At 30.2% G+C, this 24,128-nt stretch overlaps 1 protein-coding gene and 1 long non-coding RNA gene across 3 annotated transcripts in view; one reads left to right on the top strand and one right to left on the bottom strand.

Annotated features, from left to right (window-relative positions):
• Positions 1–24,128, bottom strand: part of LOC114804311 (uncharacterized) — a 152,612-nt gene that overhangs the window by 91,628 nt on the left and 36,856 nt on the right. For both annotated transcript variants that reach the window (XR_003752529.2, XR_008471925.1), the window contains exon 2: positions 14,152–14,323. This is a non-coding gene — a long non-coding RNA (uncharacterized LOC114804311). The remainder of the gene's footprint in view (positions 1–14,151; positions 14,324–24,128) is intronic.
• The window catches only part of LOC105214951 (serine protease filzig), a 43,471-nt gene that overhangs the window by 7,091 nt on the left and 12,252 nt on the right, over positions 1–24,128 (top strand). The window lies entirely within an intron of this gene.

Genomic DNA, 24,128 nt, shown 5'->3' with positions numbered 1-24,128 from the left:
TAAATAAAAACTGAAGCTTAAATACGCATGGTAGTGCATTTAGAGCAGCTGCTGTGATGCAGTTTATTTAGTTAGAAATAACTAAAATAATTAAATAACTATAACTGCACAGTAACTAACTGGTAATAAAGGGTGATTTTTTAAGAGCTTGATAACTTTTTTTAAAAAAAAAAACGCATAAAATTTGCAAAATCTCATCGGTTCTTTATTTGAAACGTTAGATTGGTTCATGACATTTACTTTTTGAAGATAATTTCATTTAAATGTTGACCGCGGCTGCGTCTTAGGTGGTCCATTCGGAAAGTCCAATTTTGGGCAACTTTTTCGAGCATTTCGGCCGGAATAGCCCGAATTTCTTCGGAAATGTTGTCTTCCAAAGCTGGAATAGTTGCTGGCTTATTTCTGTAGACTTTAGACTTGACGTAGCCCCACAAAAAATAGTCTAAAGGCGTTAAATCGCATGATCTTGGTGGCCAACTTACGGGTCCATTTCTTGAGATGAATTGTTCTCCGAAGTTTTCCCTCAAAATGGCCATAGAATCGCGAGCTGTGTGGCATGTAGCGCCATCTTGTTGAAACCACATGTCAACCAAGTTCAGTTCTTCCATTTTTGGCAACAAAAAGTTTGTTAGCATCGAACGATAGCGATCGCCATTCACCGTAACGTTGCGTCCAACAGCATCTTTGAAAAAATACGGTCCAATGATTCCACCAGCGTACAAACCACACCAAACAGTGCATTTTTCGGGATGCATGGGCAGTTCTTGAACGGCTTCTGGTTGCTCTTCACCCCAAATGCGGCAATTTTGCTTATTTACGTAGCCATTCAACCAGAAATGAGCCTCATCGCTGAACAAAATTTGTCGATAAAAAAGCGGATTTCACATTTCGAACCGAACACTGATTTTGGTAATAAAATTCAATGATTTGCAAGCGTTGCTCGTTAGTAAGTCTATTCATGATGAAATGTCAAAGCATACTGAGCATCTTTCTCTTTGACACCATGTCTGAAATCCCACGTGATCTGTCAAATACTAATGCATGAAAATCCTAACCTCAAAAAAATCACCCGTTAAAAAAAGAAATCTACTAGAAGAACATCTTTTTTCGACAAAAAATTTTTGGGCCAATTTTTTTTTAATGGATTTTTAATCAAAATTTTTAATTTTTAAATGCTATAAGGGCTTAAGAAGAGTTGCCATCTATTTGAAAATTAAAAAAAATTAAATTGAAATTGAGTTGAAAATTTTAAATCTGGTTACCAATTGCAGTGATTTAATGGACAATGCAGTATATTTGATTGTATGAGAGTTGCCACCATTTTGAAATTATGAATTAATTAAGTTGCTAAAATAAATTATTTATTTCAATATAATCAATAAGATGAAAGCATTTAAGAAAATTATATTAATAAAATTATGTTTTAGCAAGGTTGCCATCAATTTTTATTTAATTTAAATTATAATAAACAAAATCATAGCTAACGAAAAAACTGCTATATTTGTAGTTAGGTAAGACATTAAGTTAAAATTATTAGGAAATCTTAGAGTTCAGAAAATGTTAAGATAAGAGTTACCACCTCTTCGAAAATTAAAAACAATATAAAAATTTTAAGAAAAAATAACAATAAATGTATTAGAATGAGAGTTTTAAGAATTGTTTTTTGTATTTTTTTATTTTTGAATAGGGTTGCCACACTTTTGGAAATGTTAATTCTTAGAAAGTTATAAAATAAATGATTTTTTACAAAAACCAACTAACTGAAAAGATTTAGGAAAGAATGTAGTTGAAAATATTTTTTACAGTGTTGCCAGATATTTAAAAATAGTCATTCTATAACTGACAGCAAACGAAAAGACTAAAATAATTAGTAATTAAAAATTTTTTAAAGAGTATATCATCTATACTAAATTTTCAGCAGAATCATATGTGAACCTTATAGCGATTTTAGACAGCCAAATTAGAGAGAAACCCCTTTTCGTCTCTTACACTGCCGGCCACTCGATAACCGATCAAGAAATTGATCAAAAAATTCAGCCAATAGCAGAGTTGCATCTCATTTTCAAGTCGATTAAAACTCAATACTATTCAAATTAAGGTAGATTTTTATTTTGTTTGGTAAATCGATCTTAATCAGCGTTTTAATCGAACAGAGGCCGGTTAATTGATTAATTAGCTCCTGTCTGAAACCACTAATAATTAGTTCAAAATTGAATTGCTAGCATAAAAATTACTATTTTTGAAACTCATACTTTCTAAAACCTCATAGACGAAAAAATCGCCACGAGCATCGGCCTTATCGAGTCACTGACTCTTTCTTATATTACATCAGCGACAACATGACATCACTTCCTCTCTAAAGAAATTCCTAAAAAACCATAATTATTATAACAAGCTGATTAATCAGCGCTCATTTATATGAAAAATGAGTATTATATTTCTTGAAAGGTAAATTATGCTTGCAAATTTTCACTTTCTTCGATTTCCGATAGATCAATCGGCACTTAAGTAGGAAGTGAAATTTGGTTAAATGCAAATGAGCGGTTAATGATTCGTTACCTAACACTTTTGTGCAATGCGGCCACTAAACAAATATAAATTTGAAATAGAGATATATTAACTGACTCTAATTTACCGCAATAATTCAAATTTGAGGTATATTACAACCACTAATAATATACATTTTAAACAATGACTTATAAGTAATGCTATTACCTCAACATATGTGCTTAAACACATATGTACAACACCAACAAATATTCAAATGTCTTTGCATAAATTTTCAATTAAACAGTGCCATTCAAGCCGACCACTACGTACAGATATTTAACCCATATACACAATGGTTGAGTTGAGAAAAGCTTATAAAAGCTAGAAAAATAAAGAATAGTGAACAATTCAAACGGCAATTGATTGGTTGAGTGGCGCAAAAGAGACAGCATAAAGCACCGTTTTTTCGCACTTTCTTTTTCCAAATAAAATTACAAACGAGCAACACTAATAAATTTATAACAAAAACAAAATTTGTATGTAAATATGTATTTAAACAATTAGTAGTAGCCTTTCTTTGGCAGCAGTCGCTGGCAGCTCAGCGCTATGTGTCAGAGTTAGCGTCCGAAGACACAAATACCTTAAAACAGCAACAAAACCAACAAAACAAGCATGTGTCTGCCATACAGTCTTTGAATATTTATGCAAATACTCAATGCCCGCAGCGGATTTTATTCATTGATTTTTTTCACCAATTTGGCGCTCTTGAAAACCCATTTAACTTACAGCGCGCCATAAAAATGTGCTATTGATAGCTAATCATGCGCATTTCGACAAATTTCCAAAGTGTCGGCATTTAAAGGCGCGGTGCTATGGGTGCACAGGTGAGTGAGTGCTTTCTTAGCAAATAATGCCTTGGGCATTGATGAGTAAAAATTGTTTTTTAATGCCAAACAAATACTGGGAAGAAGTACTTATCTGTGAGTGAGTGATTTGTACACAGTTTCGAAATTGGTAGTCTATTAAAAATAATAAAAAAAAAACATATTTTCACTCTTAAAAATTAACAATAATAAAAAAAAAATTAATAAAGGAATATATTTGAAAAATTATTATTATTATATTTAATACTTTCGCCTTTTATTTAGAAATATTAAAAAATATATCAATATATACAAAATAAATTTAAAATTTTCAGACAGGTGGCAACTCTAAAAAATTGATTTGTCATATAGTGGTTGCAACACATAAATAACGCTTTAAATAAATTTTTGTAATTAAAAATAGGTGGCAACACCAAACAAATTATATAGAGGTGGCAACTCCAAAAATAGTTTTTTATAATTTAGAGGTTTTAACGCATAAATAACGTTTAAAATAATTTTTAAAATTTTCAAATAGGTGGCAACTCTATAAATATTTAAAAAATCATAACATACAGGCTAATCTATGCTTACTGTATGAACTAAGCTTAACTGTAATATAGAACAATTTTTAATGTACTGATTTTATCAAACAATTACCCAAGTCCTCCTTTAAATTCCGCAACCATTAGTACACATACATACATATGTATATGAATTTTTTTTCATATTGCGCAAAATTATTAGCAAACCGCAAATTGCACACAACTAATATGCTTATAAGCCACAATAGTTTTTACACTCTATAAACTCAATACAACAACAACAAAGCGGTAGCGCTTACCTACTTAACAATTTAGCCAGACAAGAACACATTAAGCATTAATTCTAAGAGCACCCATTTTTTCTTGAATTAGCGCCAAAACCAGACAAAGAGTAACAAGGAAAATTAAAAAACAAATACAAAAACAAAAAAAATTAAAAAATCAAAAAAACCTAAAATTTCATTTTACCAACTCTAATTTGTGCGACGAACTAAGTGATTTCTTGCTGTCACTTTTTTTCAAACTCAAAAATAAAAAAGTGTTTTTTTTTTTGCTTGAACACAATGTTGTTGCCACCATTTAAACGTATCATTAAATTTGATCCACTATTTTGGCCTTTGTTGCGCGCGTTTATCTTTTAAGCGCATCAACAACTCCATCAACTTTGAGCGCCCCAAACAAACCAAGCAACAAAATGAGATTATGAATGTTTTTATGTGCTTTTGGGTGCCTCTCTGTATGTATGTATGTGTGCGTGTGTGCGGTGTGTCGACAGCTAGTAATCAAACAAAATGCCAACAATGCGACGCTGAAAACCCACTGGCAACGCTTGGAGTTGAGTGATCTTACTTACATTCTATGACTGTTTGTTGTTGTTGCCGGTACATATTTTTCATATTTTCTCCATTCACTGTTACTCTTACTATTGTTATTATTATTGTGATTATTGCTTTTAAGTGTATCGCTTAGATTCACATTATCACCACTCGAAAAATTACATACTCTTCTTGTTATTATCTGACTTTATTTGTTGTTGTTGTCTGTACAGAGGCGTTTGAAATTGTTTGCTGTTGCATGTAGAAAATGCTTCAAATGCCCCTATACACATATACTCCATATTTTCATTGGTGCGATTGTTCGTTTGCGACGTCGCATAACAGTATCTTAACATATTTAGCTGCAATCAATTGTCAATATCTATGCCGGCAGCTTGTAGCGCTTATGAGCTCGAGCTCGTGCGTTGCTGGTAGGAGTTGTTGTTGATGGCGTTGATTGATGTTCGTCTACAGCTGATTAACCGGATAGTGAACGAGTAAGTCCAGTTGCTGAAGAAATAGTTCGTTGAGGAAAAAATAAAGAGCTCAAGGCAAATAGGTAAGAGAGAGGAAGATAGTATTTCTGGCTCTTAAACGAAAACCAAATTTTCACTGAAGTATTTTGGTGTAAATTTTCTGTTTAATATTTTTGTTCAAAAAAATTTAATAGATGAGTTACGGAAGGCGTTTTCAAATTTTAGTTATTTGTTTAACACTAAATTATATTCTCAGGTATTTTCATAATTACTGTTACTGTTACCAAAAAGTTATAAGACCTCTAATTAGACTTCCTTGTAGCCATTAAACTGACTCAATTAGTGATCTATTCAACCACTCTCAAATTTTTGAATTCTTCGTCAAGCGCTCATTAACTTGTTAGGATGTGATTTCCTTATATAGAACAATTTTGTTAACCCCTAAATAGAAACTATGCCTCTCTTAACCCAATTTTAACCTTGAAGACCGACAAGAGTGTATAAAAATCCTACTTTTGCTTCGTAGAACCACTTAAAATATGAAATCCCGTTCAGAGGTATGAACTGGCAGATTTAATCAGGCTAAAAACTAAGTATTTCGTTCGCGATATATACTTAAACTATATAATTCTCAACTCGTTTATGAAATTATTTCTTATAAGACAATGCATTTAAATTGTTCAAATATTATTTTATTAAAATAAGACAGTAACGGCAATTTTTTTGAGAAATTTGCGTCAACAATTTTGTAAAATTAAAAAAAATAATAATAAATTATAAAAATTCTTTAAGTAAAATAAATTTAAAAATCAACAAAATATTAAGCGCTAAAATAAAATAAGGTAAGAAACACATTTAAAAATATATAAGAAAATAATTTATTAAACAAAACAATTTGGTTTCTAATATCATAAAATAAATGGAAGATTGTATAAATAAAACCTATAGAAATAATTTGTTTATAAATTGGTAATGAAACAATAAAAAAATTATTAAAAAAATATTTAAAAATAATTTAACTTATTAAAAAAAAAAATTAAACTTAATAAATAATTACACAAAAAAAAAGCAATAATATAAAAACAAAGTCGAATAGACCTAAAATTATTAAAATTAAGTTTTTTGTTGTAAAAAAATTTTAATACTATAAATAAAAAAATATATAATATGTAAAAATACCAGATAGACTAGTAAAAGCAAATAAAACCCTAAACTAAAATCACTAAAATTCACAAAAAAAAAAAAATAAAATTAGAATAATTAAAATTTTTTGGAAAATTATAAAAAAGTTTTTAAACTTATATATTGAATTTAATATTTTTTCAAAACATTAGTTTTATTAATTTATTTATTTTTTTCATAATTTATAATAATATTATTTTTAAATTTTAATATTCATATTTCATATTTATGAAACCATAATATACGCATTAAGCAAATAAGTCCACATTCAAAATTTAAAGATCACTAAAATATCCAACTAGTGATCACAACAATAATAATTCGCAAAATAAAAAATATTAAAGTTTTTGAAGCGCACATTTCTTTCTACTTGCCACTACATTACATTGTCCACGTTTTCAATTACGATTTCAATTTACTTTCCCACCAAAACAGCATGAGATTCATTACAAACAAACACAAGCACATATTCTATATAGCTACATATACATATATATACATTCGTTTGTGTGTGCGGAACACCTGTCACCAGAAATAATTCAATTTCATTGTCATTCATCAGATGATTATCTGCTCAAACAACCATAACAATATACATAAAAAGTCAAGTGTGCTCTTGCGGCAGCAATGAGAACCAAGAAGTGGCAGCAGCAAGCAGCCAAAAGAAAAAGAAGAAGAAACAGAGACAACACTTGAGTGGCAAAAACACAGACCGCAGACATTTGCACAACAAAAACAACGAAAATAAGAAATAACTAAAAATAAAAAGCCAAAAACAATTCGACAAGTGGTGAAAGTGAAATGCTGCAGTGAGCTCACGTACAACTTTTTTCTTATTTATTTTCCTTTTTTTATTTTTGTTTTGTTTTTATTTATTTATATATTTTGTTTTATGTTGTTTGACTGTTGGCATACGCTCTTTGGCATGCAAAAAGTCATAAAAAAATAACAAAAAAAATATTATACGAAAAGTAGCATGAATTTGCTTGAAATGTATATTTGTTCACTTTCCTGCTGCGCTCATTATTCTACTGACTAACTTACGGAGTTTAGAGTTGCGCGCGCATTTATTATTTATTGTTGTGCTATTTGTTGTGATATTTTTAACTTTTTAATATTTTTTTATGGTCATGAGATTTTTCTGATATTTTTTTAATATGTCTTTTTTCCAATATTACTTGTAAGACTTGTAATTATTTATTTATTAGCTGGCTACTAGTTATTGTAAAAATATTCTTTTTTTTTTATTTAACTTGTAATTTTTTTTTATTTTTAATATTTCATACATCACATAAAAAAATTAATTTTCATTATTTAAAATAAAAAAAATTAATGAACACAACTGATATTCATTTTTGTTTTAATTTTTCAACATTATATATAATACATAATATAAATATATTACTTACAATTTTTTTTTTCTAAAATAAATAAAACAATCATGACAAAAAAATAAAAAAAAATCACAAAAATTAATATAATAAAATTTTTCACTACCAAAAAACAATCAATATAAAATAAACAAAAAAAAAAATTATGGAAAAATGTAATCAAAAGTAAAAAAAAAATTATAAAAAATATGTTGCAAACAAAATTACAAATAATATACAAATATATTATAAAACGGAAAAACATTAAAAAAAAAATTAATTAAAAATGATATTTAAAAAAAAAAATATTCCATAAAAAATTTTATTATAAACTAAAAACACTTTTTTATAAATTTTTGTATATAATATTTAAAAAAAAAAAAACACAAAAAAATATTTCATAAAAATACGAACAATAATTTTATTGAAAAACGAACAAAAACTAAAATTTTCTTAGAAAAAAAAATAAAAATATTTTTTTTTATAAAAAAGTCATTAAAAATACTTCCTTTTTGCGTCCTCATTCCCATTTCATGTGCAATAGTTTACCTACTTCTTCCAAAATTCAACTTATTGCACTTTCCATAGCACTGTCAACATTTCGTTACAAAGTCAACAAATTCACCACAGTCATACTGATAAGTCTCCCAAAAATCTTAAGCCACCACTCAGCAACGCCGATATTCTAAATATATTATTTTAGGAACTTTTGAGACACCTCATTTCCAAGCTTTCCAACACCTACCGGCCTTTTATGTGCTTATTTCACCAGCACACGGCCTCTTCATGTATTGATTAATTTACTTTCAATACAGCTGCGCGTACGTGCATATATACAAGTATTTAGCATGCATTCCACGCTCGCGCATGCGCCCACTTTTCGTCGTGGCTGACTTGCAATGCCGTTTTCGATTTTATTTTCACAAATAAATATTTATTTGTTGTTTAACTGTTTTCATTTCTCTGTACTCGTGCGCTCATCAGCGCCTGGTTTGCAAACACTACTTATCCACTCACTCACTTACGGACTGACTCACTTGTGTGTGTTTTGCATGAATTTGTCACACTCGTGTGTCGTCGTGTGTCTTCTTTCGAAAAATGCAGAAACTTTCACTGATGACTTACGGCCGCCTTTTGTCAGCCAAACGGTAGCACAGAATTGGCTTTGAAGACGACACTGTAGTCGCTGTAGAAGCAACTGGTGACAATACTTGTACTGTTGTTGTTGCTGTTGGTGGCTCGCGAGCACTTGGGCCATAACCTTAATGGCCAAACTGCAAAACGTGCATTTTAATTTTGCCTGATTTTGCGGTGATTTTGTGTCGTCGGAAAGTAGAGTACAGCTGCATTTTGAATTTGAATGCCACGTGAGTTTATGAAATTTATTTTTTGTATGAAAATTATTTTTCTTGTGCTAAATATGCGATGCATGCGAAGTGTAAAAATTAAAGTTGATTAAACGAGAATGCGAATATATTAAAATTTAAACTAATGTTGAAACTAAAGTTAAACTTTAATAAGTTAAGTTAGTTCGTTTAAGTTAAGTTTAGGTTAAGTATAAGTTTAAGTTTAAATTAAGTTTAAGTTAAGTTTAAGTTAAGTTTAAGTTAAGGTTAAGTTAAGTTTAAGTTAAGTTTAAGTTAAGTTTAAGTTTAAGTTAAGTTTAAGTTAAGTTTAAGTTTAAGTTAAGTTTAATTTAAGTTAAGTTTAAGTTTAAGTTAAGTTTTAGTTAAGTTTAAGTGAAGTTTAAGTTAAGTTTAAGTTAAGTTTAAGTTAAGTTTAAGTTAAGTTAAGTTTAAGTTAAGTTTAATTAAATTTAAGTTAAGTTTAAGTTAGGTTTAAGTTAAGTTTAAGTTTAAGTTAAGTTTAAGTTTAAGTTTAAGTTAAGTATAAGTTTAAGTATAAGTTTAAGTTTAAGTTTAAGTTTAAGTTTAAGTTCAAGTTAAGTATAAGTTTAAGTTTAAGTTAAGTTTAAGTTAAGTATAAGTTAAGTTTAAGTTAAGTTTAAGTTAAGGTTTAAGTTTAAGTTTAAGTTTAAGTTTAAGTTTAAGTTTAAGTTAAAGTTTAAGTTTAAGTGTAAGTTTAAGTTTAAGTTTAAGTTAATTTTAAGTTAAGTTTAAGTTAAGTTTAAGTTTAAGTTTAAGTTAAGTATAAGTTTAAGTTTAAGTTAAGTGTTAGTTTAGGTTTAAGTTAAAATTTAAGTTTACGTTAAAAATTAAGTTTAGCTTAAGTTCAAGTGAAGTTTAAGTTAAGTTAAGTTAACAAAAATTAAGTTAAATTAAATTCAAAACAAAAATTTATAATGAGTTGATGCAAGTAAAACACAATTTCCTTCTCGCCAAAAGGGCATTGAAGAACAATCATATTCTTACAACCCAATTAGCATTAGGTTCATAGTAACCACCCTATTCAAACTAAGCAAATCTAATATGAAATGAAAACCATTAAATAAATACTCCAAATGCATGCAATACATCGCATATATTCAACACTCAGCATGAATCGCGTTTTAAGCCTTCACTTAAGCCTAGAAATTGCGGTAAATGGGCCTAAAACTAAAAAAAAAGAATGCAAATAATACAAAAAAAAAGATTAGATTTTTATCTCAGTTGGCAGACATGCACTCACTCGATCGCATGAATTACTTAACGCGCGAAAAATCGCGGAAACACATTTATGGCAATTATGAATATTTTTAACAAGCTATTCTGCAATGCAGCAAAGCAGCGCTGCATGCAACTAATCCAATTGCATGCACTAGTTGGCAGTTCGAACGACCAGTGACCAATGCAAATGCGCTGCAGCAATTCATCATATGCACTGTGCCATGCAGTTGAAGTGCACACGAATGAATCAAAAGACTTAAGCGGCATACCCAATGTGGGTTATAAAATAAAGACGGACATTAATAAATAAATAGCAATTTAATTCAATTACCAGCTTTGCATATTTTGCTGAGAGTAATTGATTGTTCACAGTAATTTATGATTTACGAGTTAGTGTTGGAAAAATGAGCGTAAAATGCTTGTAGGGAAAATTGTACTCAGATATAAAAGTACATACATACCGCTAATATATACTAATTTATAATAATTTTCACTTGAAAATAATCTGGCAACAATGTAAAATATAAAAGCGCAATACAATTTAAATTAAACCAAGGAATTGAAAAAGGCGCTGATTTACAACATATAAAAATTTTTATAAAAAAAAAAAATTATATGGCAACTCTGCCCAATATGGAAAAAATGGAATGTAGAAAGTATACCAAATAATACATATATTCATTTGTAATATCACTAAACAACTAATAGACTTTATAAAAAATGAGAGGAGGCTGAAAGAGTCAACTTATTCTAGGCTCTATAAGGAATCCTACATAGGAAACCTTGAAAACCTTCCGTTTTAGCTGATACTGTATATTCAATAGTTCCATGTAGAATTTCAATGTATTCTCAACCTTTTTAACTATTTTAATATTACAAGAAGAATTGTTAGGAAGGATGTTTTGGAAAAACTAGATTCTACTAGAAATCTGAGTTGACCATTAAAGGCGTCAAAAATATTATAAAATTTAAAACTCAAAATTATCATGTATTAATATCGTATTTTTTGCGCATTAATAATTAGTTTTATGATAAATTAAATAAAAATTAATTTGGTGGCAAGCCTAGCAATATATTTTAATAGCTTTAAAAAGGATTGGTGACACCTTTATAGACCAGCTTTTGCAGATTTTTTTAAATTTATATACTTATTAGGCAAGTTAAAAAATAATTGGTGATAACCCAAAAACTAAAAATTAATTTAGTGGCAACCCTAGTAAAATATTTTATAGCTTTAAGAAGGATTGGTGACACTTTTATAGACCAGCTTTTGCAGATTTTTTCAAATCTATATACTTATTAGGCAAGTTAAAAAATAATTGGTGGCAACCCTATTTACATTTTTTCCATAAAACGAAAAAATATATTTTTTTTAATTAAGTTTGAAAAGAATTGTAGCATGCAACCATTTAAGATAGTTTTAAAAATATTAATTTTAATATAATAAAATTTCAAAAAGTTGGCAACTCTGACTTAATTAATGCAAAACCAAATCGCATTCTTCACTATTTCCCCCAGCTAGATATTTGACCTAGTAAAAAGTTGATATTCAAATCCATTGAGCCATGAAAAGAGCAGCACTTTCGTTTTCTTTCAAATACAAATTACAACAAAGGCAACAATAATGTATTTATAAATCAATAAGAACAACAAATTAATGCAAATAGCGTGACAATTTTCAAAACACGTTTTTAATTGATTTTCTGTTGGAGATAGAAAATAATTAATTGAAAAACACCGAAAACCGAAGAAATAGTTGAATTGCGGATTGATAAATTTTTATATATAACGTGAGAACTTATAGTTCGTAACACTAGAAGCGAAAATTACAACAACAAATAACAATAAAAATATGAAGTGTTGAGTAAAGCGGATAAATGAGCGTATTTGAAATTCATTTTCGTATATTTTAAATCCCAAAGTCGACTACCTTATATAGGGTAGTCTCATTCAGACAAGTTTAAAATTTTTAGGTTATAAAATCCAGAAAAAATTTAAAAATTTTATTTGACTATATACTCAAAATTGTCTTAAAACGCCATGACAAATATACACGCACACAATTATAGGCCATAAACAATAAAAACGAAAAAACAAAATAAAAAAAAGTTGAAAAATACAACTCTGCATTTGCTTTGAGCGCCGCATTTCACACGCGCATCGGCTGTCTCCAGCAAATTGAAAAGGGCCACCAGAATTATAAATTCAATTGAATGCATATGAATGGTAGATTTGAATAAGAAGTGAAAAAAATGAGGGGAAAAAAGTGAAAAAGAAAAACACTTTTGTCACGCGAGCGCAACAAACGACAAGCCGCACGATTAATAAATATTCATAAATAGTCGGACGACGAAAGGAATGTGTGCGCCTCTCGAATGTGACTTCATGGTATCACATATGCTATGGAGGTTGAGTAAATACACATGTATGCTACCTATTGATTATATGTAAATCAGAACTTTCATTTTCAGCAGTAAAACTAGAAAACAAATGTAGGTAACGAACGAAATATGCTTTGTACGTGTGAGAAATTCAAAGCGAGCGAGAGAAATGCCAACGCATTGATGAGTTGGGAATCGTTGCATATTTACACAAGTACTATCTGGGATTTTCGTGCAACTATTTGGAAAAGTTATTTTAAATTATTTTTTATTGCATTTATGTGTGCTAGACGAGAGGGTAATAATCATTTACAATTGTTGAAATTGAATTGTTTCCAGTTTTATGTTTGTTGGTATGTTTTTACATAGTACCATTGCATTTCGAAATGAAAGCGCGTTGTTTATGATGATTTCTCAAATGGTGATATGCAACTATGTAGCGTTTGCAATCAGTTGAAAGTGAATAATGAAAGAATTCCGCAAACGTGCTCTTACAATGATAACTGAATTTGTAGAGGAATGAAGATACAAATTAACTAAAACAAAAAAAATATCAAAATAAAAAAAAATTTTAAAACGTAAAAAAATAAAAATAAAAATAAAAAATATAAAATAAAAATTTGAAAAATCACAAAAATATTAAAAAAAAAATTAATAGACAAATTTTAAAAGCAAAAAAATAGATGTCCACAATTTTTTATGACGTTTTTTATAAAATTTTTTTAATAAATTTTTCAATTTATTTCAAAACCCATATTTAGACAAAAAAAATCAAATGTTCCTTGTAATGCCAATATCACTTTAGAAATGAAGCAGACTAGACCTAGCCTAAAAAACATTAAAAACGCTATTTTTCGATACAAATACTATACTATATAAAAAGCAAAATTTCATCATAGCGACACCTAGCGGAAGCTTTAAGTTGCATTTACCAAACATTTTCCTAATTATTCTAGCTTAGGTCTTAAGAAAAGTCTGACATTACAAATCACCCTAAAGCGCAATATAATATATATATAGATTCCTAAATTGGACAAACCGAAAAAAAAGGTTTTGAATGAATATTTAATTGTCTTAAAAAAATAAAGTAGTTGTATTTTTTGACTTAATAAAAAAATGGTCTCTCTCTCTCAAAATTATATAGTTTCTGATGTTGTGGGTAGTTGAGCTTTCTGTAAAGCCAAAAACAAAAAATAATTATTCAACTGAGTGATTCTCAATTTCAGAAGATGTTGTAATATTCTCCCATATGCTTTTAACATATGTATATCCTATCGATAGCTTAGAACTTGAGACTTTCTCTCAAACACTTCCACTCTCCACATGTAGTCTTATTTCCTCTTATTTAAACTAATATATATACAGACATAATTATATATAAATGCATTAAAGTTTTTAATAGCAACTAGAACAATTCACTTACCCCGCTTTTGACACTTTCGAAACAACGGCCGCTATTAATTAATCGATATAATAACTTTTTCACGTTACCGTTAAAGCACCTAGTTTATTGGTACTAGGCCAAAGCGGTAAGGCTGTCAGTGAGATAAAGAGTAATTAATGAGAGCAGATTGCTGCAGGAGAGCTGAATGAAACTGAAAGAAAGGAAGAAAAATAAAATAAATATATAAATGTGATATGAAAAATATTATTAAAAATAAAAAAACATTTTAAAAAATTTAGTTACAATTTTTTTAATTTTATTTCAAAGAAAAATGTTTTAAAATTAAAATTTCAATGATTTTTTTTCTGATTTAAAATGTAATCTTTTTTATTAATTTTAATAATTATTTTATTATTATCCATTTTTAATTAAATTATTTTTAATCAAATTATTATTAATTGATTATTAAAAATAAAATTTGCTGTTAAATTTGTATATAAAAATGAATTAAGTGATCAATTAAGATTTTATTTTTGTATTTAAAATTTTAAAAGAAAAACGTATAATAAAATTAATAAGAATAAAAAAAATAATAATAAAATAAAATATTTAAATTTTAAAAATTTAGAAATTACTAATTTATAATTCAGAAATATTTTTTTCAATAATCTCATTAATTATTAATGTTTCTGTATTGAAGTAATATTATTTCATACTTTAATGGGTTTTAGTGAAACTAACGTTCAAAACATTGCAAATTTTTTAACAATTTTCCCATTTCATAAACCTTCTCTCACATTTGCAAAAATTATGCATTAAAATGCGTAACTGCTGCAATGCCTGCATATGCAACCGCCAAAGCAATGAGTGCGTGCTGCATGTGGCAACAACAAATATCAACATAACAACGTGCAATTTAGGTTACAGCATACGAACGCAAGGCAGCAAGGCACGAAGCCCAACGCGCAAAAAAAAAATTAAAAAACTATAAAAAAAAACAAAATGCAAGCGAAATTAATTATAAAAGCAAACCAATACAACTGCAGTCGTTAACTGCTTTCATATACAAAAACAAATAGGCACATATGTGGGTCCATCAAAGTAATCAAAAACATGCACACACTCGCACACATACATATAAATGCACTAACAGAAAACGGAACCGAATGTAAGAGTATGTAGTAACCGAGAAAAGTGTGTCAAACGCCTGAGCGACTTTGACGCTGCGCTGTCGCCGCCGCTGCTGCACCATCACTGCTGTTACTGCTGTGCCACCGGTAGCACCGCCGTCGTGATTGCATGCAACAGGAAAAAGTAAACTTGAAAGCGCAGTCATGCAGGTTTAACAGCTGCCAGTTGACATTGCAGGTTGCCGCTGCCATCACCAACGTCGAGTGCAAGCGCTGCAATTGCCGGCGGTGCAATGATTTTCGTGTGAATGTGTGTGTGTTTGTTATGTGCGTGGAAATGGGATTACACAGTGGGCGGTGAAAATTTTCGCACCGTTGCATGAGATAACAAGTTTCGAAGCGGCAAATGATAATATCATACACACATACGTGTATGAACTTATATATATATATGATTGTATGTGTGTTTATATGTGTATAAATGAGTGCTCACTTGAAAGCAGGTTTGTCGCTTAAATCTTTTGATTGCCCGCATTCAATTGATTGGGTATTGATGCAGGTGCCTTACACTGAATTTGTTTATAACGAATATATTGTTTTCGGTTGTTATTACATGTGCGCATTTTGCATGAATCATGTGGCATCAGCGGAAATATTGAGACTTTTTTCACTTCAATAAGATGCTAATAAGCTAAACTTTTTGAGTCGAATTGAAAAAAGTATGAGTAAATATATAAGAAGCTGAGTTAATTACGTAATCATTTGACTATAAATACCTTAGTAAATACTTTTTTACAACTATGGGTTTTAGAGCATTTAATTACACAGATTACACACAATTATAAGACATAGTAGAAAAATGTATATAATCTATTCTAAAAAAAATATATATTTTTTTAAATAGTTGGCAACCTTTGAATACTGGCTGAATCGATAGTAATATATAAATATATAATATACAAAAAAACCTATTAAATTAATATTAAAAAATTAATTATTATTTTTTAATAGTTGGCAACCCTAGTATTCTATTCGTACATATGGCAAAAATAATGTTATAATTCACCAAATTGAAACTGAAATTTCTGCATTATTTGAAATTAATAACACGATATTCTAATTTTTTGGACAGGTGGCAACCCTATACAGTTTAAATTAGGATTAGAGTACTATGTAGAGTACTAAATACACTTGATCAACATTCATATATTTTAAGAACAAAGTGCGGCAATAACCTTGCTTCTAATATTTTAATTCAAAATTACTTTCAATAGGTGGCAACCCTAGCAAGCAGTGTAAAATTTTATTCCACTGAATTTCTTTAATTCATAAGATTTAATAATAAGTTTGGACATAATTTAAAATTATTTTTAATATCAAGTTTACATAAGTGGCAACACTGTATAGAAAAAAATTTATTTTACACATTTTTCTCCGATTGTCTTTAAGCCATATTGTAACATTTTCTAAAAAAAAATCTGCGTATTTAATTATTTTCCAATTTTATTTGAAAAAGGTGGCAGCGCTGTCAAAATATACCGCTGGATAAAGATCTTTGTCAAAGATCTTTCCTCCCCCCATATTAAAAATTATGTGCCATCAGTAAAGAAGGTCTTTGGTTTGAAGAAAATAATCATTCTTTCTCTCGCTCAAATTCTCTCTCTTCCCTCCTCCTCCTCTCCTTCTCTCCCATTACTTGTATTGACATGTGATGAACCAGCATCTGATTTCATACAAAATTCAGAGTTCTAACTATATCAAAATATATACATACATAGATCAAGATCGTGCTAGATTCCTAACAAATCAATTTAACAGCAATAAAGACGCTTCCCAAGGTACTTTAAAATCTTAAAAAGAAAATTATACCAAAGCTATAATATACGATTCATAATAAAAAATATGTCATGCATGTGACATTTTCTAAAATATTTCACCAACAAACCAGACATGCCAACAACAAAATGTTCCCAAAAACAACAAAAAATAGTAAAAAGTAAAATAAAAATGTTCACCACCTATATACATATGTAACAACAATGCCCACACAAATAGCAGCATTTATTAATGTAAACTTGTTAGCCAAAGTTATTAGTGTTGCTGTAATTTTATATTCTTGTTATGCTTAAGACGTACGCTCATTCATTCGTTCGTTGCGGCTTCAACGCAAACAACAAACACACAAAAAACAATGCTGAGCTTGACCCACTGACTTAGTAGCCTATGTCGCTGACGTTCATAGACTTTGGCAGCTAGCAAAGCGAACAATAAGACGACACAGCAAAGCAAAAGCAAACAGCAAAACGGCTAATAAAAACAGCGCTAGCGTACAGCTGAATAGATAGCGACGACAACAACAGCAATAATATTAATAATAACAACTAGGTGCTATAGACAGCATAGAACTTTACAACGTGAAAAACCTGATCACCGACGCCACCACACAACTCACTCACTATACAGCAGACAGCGGCAGATAAGCTATGCTGTGCTGTTTGTTGTGTGGATGTGTGTGTGCGGCAATGGCAATGACAATGACAGTGACGACGGCAGCTTGGCAGAGCAAAACCACCGTTATAGTAATCATATAGCAAGTGTTTGCCGATATTGTTGAAGCTGCTATTGATAGCGAAGGGTATTGATGGCTATGAAGAAGCTTTATTGACTCGATCTGGAATTAATTAAAGTGACTGAGAAGTGCTTCACGTGAATTATAGCAAAGAAATTGAAAATTGCAAATAAATCAGCAATGCTGGAGTGTGAATAGAGTCGCTCTTTCGCTGTATAATAAATAAAAGATGTGACAAAGTGAGTGTGAAAGGGGTTTTACTGGCATTAACAGGTAGTCTACATATAAGTGTACCAATAAAAGCTGCAAGAAAGTCGAACATAAATATGTATTTTGAGGTTATGAAAATACCAGCATTTAGGTTTATAGTGTTGAAGAGCAAAACCTCCAAAATTACAGCAATTTTTCTTAAACTGACGATAAAGAGCAGATTCGATTACATTTTAAATAATCCATTACTATTATTTGATTACAATTATCTATACTATTGTATGATTACCAATGCTATTATATGACTATCATTATTATTGGTTTTTAAATAATCCATTACCATTATACGATTATCATTACTATTACTTTTTAAATACATCATTACCATTACTACTACTTCTTAAAATCTCCATTAATATTATTTGATTACAATTACTATTGTATGATTACCAATGCTATTATATGACTATCATTATTATTGGTTTTTAAATAATCCATTACCATTATACGATTATCATTACTATTACTTTTTAAATACATCATTACCATTACTACTACTTCTTAAAATCTCCATTAATATTATTTGATTACCACTACTATTACTTCTAAAAAACTCCATTACTATTATATGATTATCATTACTATTACTTTTTTAATACTCCATTACTATTATATGATTACGGTCACTATTACTTTTCAAATACTACATTACCGATATACGATTATCATTACCATTACTTTTTTAATACTCCATTACATTTATATGATTATCATTACTATTTATTTTTAAATACTCCATTACTATTATATGATTACGATTACTATTACTTTTTAAATACTCCATTACCAATATACGATTATCATTACTATTCCTTTTTAAATACTCCATTACCAATATACGATTATCATTACCATTACACAATTATCATTACTACTACACGATTACAATTCCTTTTATTAGTTTTTAAAAACTTCTCTTTTGAAAATCCGCTTACTTTTCTCATCTCATAAGCGATCTTTATTGCTTCGTGGCATAGCGACAGGTGCGACACACGACAAACTTGCGGCTGCCGTGTGTCATCGCCATGAATGAGTGAATGCTTGGCAGTGAAAATGACAGCGACGCGTGACTTTGATGTCTACTGCTGATTGTTGTCGGTTAACTGCCATGAAAGTTTATCTCTCAATTTTGCCACCTGCTTGGTAGAGCAATTACCGGTTTGCCTTTCCATTGAACTGCAGTTACAGCTTTGCCACATTTTTGACACATATTTTCCGTTTTTAAGGAAATTAGATTTGAGTTTGGTTGTTGCTATTGTGGCGTGGTTAAGCTTGAAGTGAGTGAGGATAAGTAGAGAGATTGTATTGATCTTTTGTCTTTGAGTGTAATGCAATTTTGGGATTTTCGTGTCACACATTTTAAGAAGAAATCTTCACGGGTTTAGAGAGTCCAAATGTCAGTAGCAGCAGTTAAGGTTAGACGTGTTTTTATGATCGTGGCGATTTTCAATTGTTGAAAACTCACACTTTGTTGCTTGTACGTGAATTCTTGGCCAAAAACAATACTGTAACGATGCCCCAACCTACATATTCGCCAGACATGACTCCGTATGACTTTTTCCTATTTCGAATATCGAATGGTTGAGCATTTAGAGACAGATGAATTAACCCAATCGATCCCATTGCACAAGAAGATCGTAGGTATATATGTATAATTAATATCCGATTTATTACTTTTTGTACTCTATTTGTTTTTTTTTTATTTTTTTTTCTTCGAGCTCATTTTTTATACTTATCTTACTTATTTTTTTATTTCTTCTCTGTGCCCCTAAGTCAATATATTTTTATTATTAACTTCAGCAACTCAACATTATCATATAATTGTGAAACACCGTTAAATGCAATAAAATAATAAAAGCAAAACAAGCTCAGAAAATCGTAAACAAGTCATAATTGCTCAATTTCCGAAACATCACTATCGCTTTCTTTTAAATCTTCCCAACACTACTACCATAAAAATTATCTGCAAATCATTTAGCACTCGATTGTGCTGCTATGTATCGGCGCACAAACAAAAAATAATATAAATAAAAAAAATTAATTTCCTTTTTTTTCGCTGCCAGTAATCAATTTCAAAGTCAGTGAATGGCGTTTACATTTCAAAATTGAAATGCGTACTCATGTAATTTGCGTGGTTTGCAAAAACACAAAAACAAAAACGAATGAGTACAAAAACAAAATGCATTATTGTATGCGGTCAGCAATTAAATTCTTAATTTCCGTGTGCTGCCTCCGCCACAACACACAAATACAGTTATAGATAGATATGTATATATTAGTATTCTACTCCATCAATTGACCAGCAGGCCGTTGAAGCATTTTTCTACCCATTACCATTCAGTTACTTTCACTTTACAGCAATGATGTGCAGATGCGTTGGCCGAAACGCAACAACAACAATAATTTGGAGCGCGCGTAAGCTAAAAATCGACAGTTCGCAATTTACTTTCGTTTGCGCATGCGCATTTATTGGCACTTATCGGGCCATGGGTTGGCGCTTGACTCCGTGCGGTAAAGTGAAATGCCGAAAGTGATTTCTTGAACGATTTTTTTGTTGTTATTGCTTTTGTTTTTGTGGTTTTTGCAAATTCTTGCGCATTTCTCTAACGAAAATCAAGCGTTTTCCCTTTCATTTTCACTTACAAATTGCAACTAATTAAACCAAATTGATTTTTATCACGTTTCTTCGTAGCCCTTTCACCCATACCCACACTGAGGAGAGAAGAAAAAATGATTTCGTTCTCATTCGTTAATACAGTTAAATCAAGCCACACATTTTTTTCACTATTTTAATTAACAGTGTGTTAATTACTTTTCAATACTTGGTTTAGTATAACGGTGTCCAGCAACGGTAAATCTTGGTCACAGCATCACAGCACATTACACCAACAATAACACATATACTCTAATAACTTTAGTGACGACGCGACAACTAGACAGTCAGCCATCACAGCCACTTAGTCATCCAGTCACCCATTCTGTTAGTCAACCAGTCACCTGGTTCGTCCGCCAGTCATTCATTAACCATGTCAGCCTAATCGCATCGCTTTCATTCTTCAATTATTCACATTGCACATTCGATATGGGAAATATGTGTAACTGGGTCAACTCTGCGCACGCGTCGATAATAATGCGTAAGCCAAAGCGATCACTGATGAACGCATTGCATACAAAGCGCTTATCCATTAACCATACGAGTAGTGGTTGCTTTGGTGAAACGAATGCGGATGCGTTAATTTGTAGTGTAAATCCTCTCCGCTTTCTTAAGAACTTCAGTAAATATGTATGAGCTGCGAGCGTGTTAAACGACTTTAAGCAACTATTTTTAGTTGTCGAGAAATTTGTATTTTAGTTGGCGATAGAAATTCTGTGAATTTATTCAATGCGAGTATAGATGAAATGAAATCGAAGTTAAAGATTTTTATATGAAAAAGTTGAGGAAGGAGAAGAAGGTTGAGTATAGAGTTCACTTTAGAGTGAACTCATCACTATATGACTATGTATTTGACGAAATCAACTTCTTTCAAAAAATTCTGAAAAAATTAAAAAAAAGGTCTCAATCAAAAATATACGGCATCAACGGAGATCTGTTTCAAAACCTATAACGAAAGTATCAAAGTTCTCTAAAGCATTCAACGAAGTTCGTAAGATCAATTGCTTCAAGCGAATAGATCTTAAATTCTTGTCAATACAATTGATTAGTTTAGATTACTCTAGTAGGCTATAAAGCCACACATAGACCAGTTTTGATCCTTTGCGATACCAGATGGAGTGCCTTCACGTAGTTAATGAGGAGTAATCCTACTTTAGATGCTTGGCGAATTTCAAAGGGCTTTGTGGCTTCACTTACGAAATCTCTTCCAGATTAACCTAACCAAATTCTGAAGCCGTTGTCTTGATAATGCAGGACACTCACAGAAGAGGTGCTCCATTGTTTCTCTGGTGCCTTGCTCTTGACATTTCCGGCAGTCTTCGCAATCTATCAGTCCCATCTTGTAGGCATGCGCCACCACAGGACAGTGACCAGTGAGTATGCCGACCATATTCCCACATTTGCTTCTATCGAGCGTCAATAGAAATCTCGTGTACTTACAATAACTTCGAAAGAATAATAATATAGACTCTCAACCGATTCATGACATTTTCAGGTACAGTCTGATTTTATGCAAAAATGAAAGGTCACTAAAAAGAATCTTAATGATATGTTCCCAAATCTATGTTATTGACTATTGATAGCGATAGAAGAGCTTTGGCCCGACAAAAATTAAACAAACCGGAAAAACAACGTCGTCAAATTGAGCAGTAATCCATACAATGTTCATAATTTCCCTCTGCAGTTTGTAAAGAAATCAACTTGAGATGTCTAAAGTCAAACAATTATCCGTTATCAGTGATACTAACAATTTATATATTTTTTTAAAACAGTAAGAGCATCGCTTTTAAATTAATTTGATACAAAATTTGTGTCGAAACATCAGAAAAAAATCGTCGATCAGCATTCTCGATAATATGATTTCCATAATATGGAATCTGATATAATTTCGCCTAAGACCTCTAACAAGTGAAAAAGTACAAAATTGTTAACAAAACTACCTCAAAAAGAGATTACTTTGAAATCAATGAGATTTCAGTAGATTTCGAAGAAAGTAAAAAATTCTTCAAATATTCATTGTTATAATTTTAAATATTTTTTGACCTAATACTTAACTTTAAACAAGCAGTTGGAATACTTTTCTCATATTTTCCGAATGCTAAATCTTAAATCTTGATCGAACAACCTTTCCTCCGCTGAAACTAAGATTGGGAACTACTGTCTAGAATGAACTAAGGAATCTTTTGATAACTCCATGTAGATCTCCTCATCCTAAGTATTAAACATTCTCTCAGAAGTATTTAAAAAACTGAACAAATATGGTTAGAGATAATATAAAAAAACAGAAGAAACTGAAAACAACTTGGAAAACCTTTATAAATGAAAAAGAGACGAATTTGGTCTTAAAAACAATATACATACGTTTTGATATTTGAAATTTTGACATTTTCTTCTTGTAAAATAGAATAATAGTTATCAAAATATTTAATCCAATTAATCCAATAAACTTTTTTACTAGTTCAATGTAATCTGATAAACAAACCATTCATAAATTCTCTAAACACAAGATATATGTATATATGGTACTTTAAAACACTCCAAACAAACATTAAATCGTATAAAACAATTCTCAAACGAAAAATGAATATCAAAATAACAGTTCCTAAAAGAAATCATAAATCATAATAGAATGAAATGAGGTGATACAAAAGCATGCAATGAAGTCAACGAGCACACAAAAACCAACTAATAAATGACCAATTCTTGCACAAAATTGGAGAAAAAAGTGAAGCAAAAGAAGCATAACATAAACCTTTCACTACGCCCGCTTCATGTCATTACCACACTCACGGCACGCTATAATTTAAACAGATTAATGGTTGAGTACATCTTCAGCAGCAACCCGTCGTCAATGGAGGCTAAGTAAATGTTGGTAGGAGAACACAAACAAACAAAAAAAATCAAAATAAAATTAATGATGAATCTATTGACTACGCGCGTACTGAGTAATCGTTTGAAAATGACAAATCTGTTGACTGACATGAACAAATTAATACGAAGAGTAGGTTTGGTGTAAAGAGAAAGAGGGTTGTGAGAAGGGAATAGTTATTTTTGGTGTCTTCTTTGAGTGTTCTTTATTTATTTGCATTTTTCTGAAGATGTCTTGAAACTAATTTCAATTAATTACAGATTCATACAGAAAACTTGAAATAATGTAAAGCAATAGCTACTGTTATGGAGAGAGAGAGGGAGAGAGATAGATAATATTTACATTCAGTTTTTATTTGTAACTTCAAATATGAGTTACTGCTACTAAAAAAGCGACTTCAATAAAGACGTTGACATTAAAGCGCCACTAAACTAACAAATGATATGAATACACCCGGTTTCTAAACACTCATAACCTCAAAAATAGCAAAAATTACAATTTTCAATTTTTTGCTTATTAAAATAT

Source organism: Zeugodacus cucurbitae, chromosome 6, assembly GCF_028554725.1.
Source record: "Zeugodacus cucurbitae isolate PBARC_wt_2022May chromosome 6, idZeuCucr1.2, whole genome shotgun sequence".
Classification (NCBI taxonomy): Eukaryota; Metazoa; Arthropoda; class Insecta; order Diptera; family Tephritidae; genus Zeugodacus; species Zeugodacus cucurbitae.
The sequence above is the reverse complement of the archived record's forward strand: the minus strand, read 5'-3'. Positions and strand labels throughout refer to the sequence as shown.